The sequence below is a fragment of the Meriones unguiculatus genome, chromosome 2, assembly GCF_030254825.1.
Source record: "Meriones unguiculatus strain TT.TT164.6M chromosome 2, Bangor_MerUng_6.1, whole genome shotgun sequence".
NCBI classification, from domain to species: Eukaryota; Metazoa; Chordata; class Mammalia; order Rodentia; family Muridae; genus Meriones; species Meriones unguiculatus.
In genome coordinates, this window is record NC_083350.1 from 47,151,756 (window position 1) to 47,159,603 (window position 7,848).

The window sequence follows — 7,848 nt, forward strand, 5'->3', positions numbered from 1 at the left end:
TAATCACATTATTCTAGTTTCTCTGTTTCTGAACCATAGTAAAAGTGTAATTTAATTGTACAAATGTTTTTTTTTTTTTTTTTGCTTGTAGTTTGTTTCTGTGTTTAATACCAGGATTGCTGCCAAGCCATTGTTTTTGTTACTTCTACCTGCTTCATCCATGGAAACATTCTGGAAATTATAAGCCTACATGAGCATTTTACAGAAATAAGACTCATGGCGAATAAAACACCCAAGAAAAAGATTGGCAGAAAGAAAACTTTAGGAGCACATTCATCACAATAAATGTGTTCAGCAGGATGTTTTAAACAAGAGAGACTCTTCAAAGAAGTTGTTCCAGCCACTGTTTCTTAAATCGCCACCACCCACCAGAGACCTCAGTCTCTGTTTTCTCTTGAAGTTGCCCTGCCATGGGTACAGTAGGTTGTTTTCATACCACTCCTGCTCCTTCAAGCTCAGTTCTGCCAGGCTCATGCCCAGCTCTGTAGCAGAACAGCTGCAGTCTTGCTTTCCTCACTGACTTCATCCCTAATGGGTCACAAAGATCTCCTCCTCCAACCTTCATTACCCCAACTCAACCCAGTATCCCAGCCTGCAGCACAAGCAGGCATTTCCTGTGAACACAACAGCTTAGTTCGCTGAGGTAAAATAACTGGAGACCTTCACCATTCCCTCTTCTCCAAATCTAATGCCCCAGTCTCATTTTTATGTCTGTTACAGAACACTTGCTGCAACCCTCCTTGCCTTTCTGCCCACATCTGTGGACCTTATAGAACTTCCTCTCCTCCTCTCCCTCTCCCCACTTGCTGTTTTACCTCAGCCCCCAACTCCAGCAGTCATTTCCTACTCATCCGCAGACCACTCCTGCCAAGGAAGCAGGTAGATTGACTGTAGATCTTTCATTTTCTTCTGTTCCTCTAGCTCCAATCCCCCATTCCCATCCCCAGCGTTATAGCAGACCCTCTAGGGTGACCTCACTTCACTGTGTCTCCTACGTCCAAGGAGACAAATGAGCAGATGTTCATTGGAAGTCTCTGTTCTCCTCCCTCTTGTGAACTCCGTTAGCTCCTAGTATCTGAAAACACATTTTATCTGGAATACCACAGCTCTCAGGCCCAAAGGAAACTTCCTGTCAGGCAACACACAGCCCTTAGTCTCTGAAAATCCAGAGAGGAAACAGAAATAAAGAAAAGCAACCACACAAGAAAGACAAATCCAAAAATCAACACCTAGACCTATAACTCTGCCAACCCCACAGCCTAGTCACCAGCATAAAAACAATGAAAACCAGCCAGGGCAGCATGTCTTCTCTATAGAGCCCAGTACCACAACAGATCCTGAATATCCCAACATAGCTGAAGCACAACAAAAAGACCTTAAAACCACTTAAATAAAGATGATAGAAGTCCTTAAAGAGGAAGTGATTAAATCCCTTAAAGAAATCCAGGGACACATAAGAAGGTCTTTCGTGCATATCTTTTAACTTTCAGCTAGTATTTTTATGGGACCCCTGAAAGGAATGTGTGAATGAATGGATCTCTGATTCTTTTGCCTGCTCTTAGGCCTCTTTTTCTTCTGTTGACACACCTTGTTATCCTTGATGTGATGTATTTTTGTTCTTATTATTATGTTCTATTTTGTCATGCTTCCTTATTACCTCTTAGAAGCCTGTTCTTTTCTAATGAGAGACAGACAGAGAGTGGATACGGAAAATAAGGGAGATGAGGAGGAACTGGGATGAGTAGAGGGAGAGAAAACTGTAACTGGGGTATATTATATGAGAAAAATTCTATTTTCAATAAAATGAAAAAAAAGGAAAAGAAAAAGAAGGGGAAAAGCAACTATTACAAAAAAGCATAGCTTCTTAGATGGCTAAAGTAATAGACAATGAAATTCAGTAATCCCAGCAGAGAGGTTCAAAGTACTGCATTTTTAATACTCATTGAAACAGAAGGAGTCAGCTTGTCTAGCCAATTGGTGAGTTCTCTGTTTAATTAAGCCCATCTCAAAATAAAAGCTTGAGAAAGATAGAGAAAGAAAACTGACATCAAATCTTGGCTTCCACACAGATGTATGGATATATAATTGTACACACACATAAACAGGAGCATATGCACACAGTCTATATAGAAACAGAAACACAGACATAGCCTATTTGTTTACCAGCAGAGTAGGCAAGGGAATGAAGTTATGGAAAAATTTCATGAACTAAATAAGGACACAATATTGGTGACAAGGTGAGAAATATGGAAAAAATAAGTTTAAATCATGGAGAAAAAATTAATGAGACATTAATTTTCAAAAATCCAAAGAGAAATGTTGAGAAATGAAAAGAACTAAAAGCCAAAGAAAAATCGTTTTTATATTAGTATGGGAATTAAACCCATACATTTTTGTTGACACATTTTTAAAATTTCATTTTATTTTTTGAGATTATAAGACAACTACAATATTTCCCCTTAACTTTCTCCATCTAAAACTTTCCCATATACTTCTCTTTTTTAAATATGTGGCTTGATTCTTGTTAATTTTTGTTACATACAAATATGTACAGTCTGATTTTTATCAGCTGTCACCTTACCTCCACAAAAGAATTCCAGAGACAAAGACTTATTCCCTGGTTCCTGACTATTCTATTTAATGATTAAATAATTAGCATGTTTGAGATAGAATACTTTCTTCTAAATTGGCTGTTGTTTTCAATTGGCAGTGAATGAGCTCTATCCTCAAATTAAAATTAAACTAATGTTAGATTCAGATGAAGACAAGAGAAGGAAGTAATTAAAAAGAAAGTGGAAAGAATTTTTAATTACATAATCAACTTCCTTGGTAATATGCTGTAATGTGTCCATATTCCAAAACTTCAAACTCAAATCTTCATCCTTATATACCTACAGCATATTAAACACGAAATTAACCTTGTTATTCCTCTGCTGGAAAATACTTCAAAGAAAGAAGGCACTGACAGAGGAACTACAGTCAGTTGACCACTGCTTAGAAAGCGGCAATTAGTTTACTGCAGGGATGAGTCCTCTGACAGATGCTCCAGTGGCCAGCCGACTCCTATGTTCACATGAGCAACACAAGTCAGACTCAGTATTATCTGTAATAGGAAGAGACATTTGAGAAGATCAAAAGAAGAAGAACAGGAAGAGGAGGAGGAGGAAGAAGAAGAGGAGTTATACAGCATAGTGAAGAAGGAATGTGATCAAAATGCTTTGTACTTATGTATAAAATTTTCTCAAATATTTGCAACAAAGGAAACAATGGAGTTAAGTAGAAGCCCACAGAATAAGAGTATTCCCCAGATAAACCTCTGATAGAGGTCAAACAAACGTTTCAAAGTCAAACAATCAAGAAAATAAGGAAGAGCACACCAATTGATTATCTAATGCCCTGAAAACATACACACAGACTGAGCAGGTTATATTTATGTGTATACACACACACACATATATATGTATATATATATATATACACACATGTAATAACAATTAATAAAAAGGAGGCTGTGAATTTGAAAGAGAATAAGGTGGGGTATATTGGAGGGTTTGGAGAAAATAAAGGGGAGGAAGAAATTATATAATTTTAATCACAAAATTAATAGAAAAGAAAAACAAGGCAGAAATGAGCTATGGATCTCAATAGAAAAAACTAAAATGGCTAAGAACTATTTTCAAACTATTGAACATCCTTGGAAATTACAAAAATGAAAATTGAAATACTTTAATATTTCATCTTGCCTCCGTCAGAATTGCCAAAATCAAGAGAACAACTGACAGGAAATGTTAGCGAGAATGTGGAGAAATAAGAACCTTTATTCACTACTGAGATTTCAGAATGGCAGGGTCTCTTAGACGTCAACAGAAGGAATTCTTAAAAAGCCAGACTAAAACTGCATAGGGCTCAGCTGCACCACTCCTTGGCATAGACATCCTACCTCAGAGACAGTTTCTCAGCCATATTGATGGCTGTTCTATTCACAGTAGCTATGAAACGGAAACAACCTAAATGTCTTTCAACTGAGGAACGAATAACAAAAACATGGTACAGATGCACAGTGGAATACTATACAGCTATAAAGAAAAATAAAGTAATGTTATTTGAGGTAAATGAATGAAACTGAAAAGTACTATGCTGAGTGGGGTAACCCTGACCCTGGGAAACAAATGTCACATGTTATCTCTTTTTTTGTGGATCCTGTCTTTAGACTTGAAAATGTAAACTGAAGTATCCAAAAAAGCCAGGAAAGAGGAAGGCGACCCTGCAGCAAGGGCAAAGAAGGAGCACTACAGAGGAAGATGACCACAGGCAATGTAATATTTTGTAAGCTTATTTTAAAAATATGTAAACATTATAATGCACCTCTATTATTAATATACAGAATATATCAAAGGCATATGTTATTTATTAACAATGGTTATTATTATATCATTCTGATTTATATTATATATTGTATACAATTAGTATGTATAACATAAACTAATTTGCACTTCATTAATGCTTATCCCTAGAGTCGTGGACTATCTAGCAAACACCCCAGTGTCAAGCATTAGAAACCTGCCCTTGAGTTGGAGGAATATAAGTTTCCTAAACCAAACAGGCTGTTGTCATTACCCGTGGTTGCCTTTCAGACCTATAAGTACCTGTTGCTGAAGACACTACACACTTTGGTCACAGACCTTGTAGGACTTGAGAAGGATTTGTCCTGGAAACCTCCCCTCTGAGGACTGGCTCTCAGAGTATTGGAAGGTGCTAGGCAAGATGTAAAAGGAAGGAAGAAAATGATATTTCTACGCAGCTGAAAAGCCTAAAAATCACAACAACCAGCTCAGCAAGGTAGCCAAAGCAGCACAATATGGGTGTTTTTATCCTGGAATAACCAACAGCTCCGTAGTTGAACTGAAGGCCTGTTTAATAGAAGAGGATTCGTGCCTGGGATTTGTAAACTCAGTCAAAAACTCAGGATACACATAAACCTGAGAAGGAAACATGTTACTGCCACTTTTCTGAGCTGCTATAGTTTCTAATGTTTTAAATACGTCTTCCCTCTCAGAGGGTGTGAGACTCTCAAAGGGGCAGCTTTCACCCCTCATCAAAGCGGACTTCATGAAACATAAATAATTTTATTTGGGAGACAGGGTTTCAATGTGTAGCCTGGGATGCCCTGGACTCACTTTGTAGACCAGGCTGGCCTCAAACTCACAGAGATCTGCCTTCTTCTGCCTCCCTGAGTGCCGGGATCACAGGCGTGCACCACTGTGCTCAGCTGGAACATAAATAAATGATTACAGATATCCACAACAGGTCAAAACAAAGAAATTGTGGAATATCCAGCACCAGCTAATGAATCTGAAATGTAGCCCCTGCACCTAAGGGCCAGGAAAATGTTAAAAAGAGAAGGTAAAAAATGTAAGAATTGGAGAACCAGGATGCTTGTTGCTAGGAAAAAGTGCACCCGTGAAATCCCAATAATATGATAGCCTGAATAAAATGGCTATTTGACATGCTAACATGGAAAGTTGGCCCTACTTTTAGTTGAAGATGGCTGCTCAGAGAGAGGAATCAGTCCCCTATAGGAATGAGACCTTACATGGGTTTTCCAATTGTTCAATCAAGGACCAGGTATATATGAGCAGCTTTAAAGTTGTATATTCATGTACACACACATACACACACACACACACACACACACACACACACACACTAATAATAATTGAAAAGGAGACCTTAAGTTGAGGATTTGAATATGAAGTTTTTGGCAGAGGATCAGGGGTGATGTAGATACAGTATTCATTCATCAAGTTCTCAAAAATTTTTAAATTAAAAAAATTCAAAAACCTACCACAGACTTTTATTTCACAGAGTGTCTAAACTTATGTACATGGTTTATAACTCCTTATGTGGTTAGGACCCATGTTTTTTGTTTGTTTGTTTGTTTGTTTTTGTGCCTGCTCTATTTTCCTGACTAGGTAGAAATTGACAGTAATTGAAGCATAAAACTCACTCACTTGTTCATTCCTTCCTCTTGTACTCACTCTCATTTCGTTCTTCTGTTAGGAAGTTTCCAATCTTCCAGTTTTGGACTTGATGTTTCTTCCAATGTTTGTATGGCATCCTACGGTCTCATTAATATAGTTCTTAGTGTGCTAAGACTATAAGTCACTTACATAACTAACAGTAGACATTTTCAATTTATTTTCTGCATCAGTTTTTGCTTATTTCATAATATGTGGAATCCAGCTGACTCTTAGTAAATTTTTATTATATTTAGAAATAAATAATCAAATACTAAAAGTACAAACAAATCAGTGAAGTCATATTTTATCAAAAACAATAAAAATATTTTCCATACATTCAACCTATTAAAGCTGAGAGCAAACAAATTTGTTTTGTAGAAGTTCCAAAACCAAAAAATGATAGCAGAACAGTATTTCTAGCCAATTAAAATGTAAGTCTTATAGGTTAAGTCCACTTCTTGTATTTGACATCACTTGGCATCTGATATTTGTTCCAATATATTTTTGTGTAGACTTAAGTCTTGTTGTAATGAATAAATTACAGATACACATTTATTTAGAAAGAAGTACAGTTCTGTAGGACTTTTTTAATTTTTATATTTTTTATTTTTTATATTATATTTATATTAATCACAGGTTATTTACTTTGTGTTCCAGCCATAGTTCCCTCCCTCCTTCCTTCCCAATCCCACCCTCCCTCCCCCATTTTCTCCCTGCCCATTTTCAAGTCCACTAATAGGGGAGGACCTCCTCCCCTTCCATCTGACCCTAGCTTATCAAGTCTCTTACAAAAAATTGTAAGGGTTTTCTAGAGGACCAATTCCTCTTCCAATATTAGATGGATATAATGACTCTAAGCTGGTATTTTACTTCTTAGACAATGAATGAATTGGGTTGATAATGAAGTTGCTTCTATATCTTGTAACTCGTGTAAGTCTTGTATGTCATGTAAATCACACTGCTTCTCACAAGAAAAGAAAGGAAGAGAGGAGTTTAAATTACAGGGAGCAGTTGCTCTGCCTTGTAACTTTAAGCACACATCCAGCTTTCCTCCTTGCCTACCCCACAATGTGGTTCTGCAAAAATTGTAAGCCATGGAAAGAGCTTTGAGCTCCATTTTAGGGAGAAAAACGATGAGTTACTGCCTGGCTCCAATACACGAAGGCTGTTTCAACCTTGACTGTGGCCTTTTATTTGAATGTATTAGCATATGCTTTCAAATTGCCGTGTGAAGACAGATTGCTCCATAGTCTCCTATTAATATTTTGCCTGGGAATAATGTTCACTTCTATTTGTCTAAAATGTTCCGAGTTACCAAGTGATTTTTTTAAGTTGCTGTTGTATTTCCTATGTAGAGCCTGCCGTTTCATGTCTGCCTCATACATTTGAAATCATGAAAGAATCATAACTTGAATTATTTTGTGTACTAAGAGATAGATGACAACTGCCATTTTTCAGCTGAAGGGTCTGGGACTTAAATCCAGGAAGTTGGCTTAATTGTGACTTCTTTTTCTTCTTTTTATTGCTCCACTGTTCCAATTCAGCTCATTAGTCTTAAAATAACAGAATAGAATGATCTTTTAGGGAATTTAAACCCTTAAACAATACACATTTCAGAGTTGCTAGAAAGGGTAGCATATGTTCCAGTACAACCTTTAATATCATTGATTCCAAATCTTTATTTTATTCAAGGACACAGCCAGTATGACTCCTGATTCCAGGGGTAGAGAGGAGGTGTTCTGAAGAGAAGGCCATCTCTCCTTCTCCTCCCTCACCACCTCCTCCTCTTCTTGCTCATGCCAGCCTACCTATAACTAATATGTTGTTC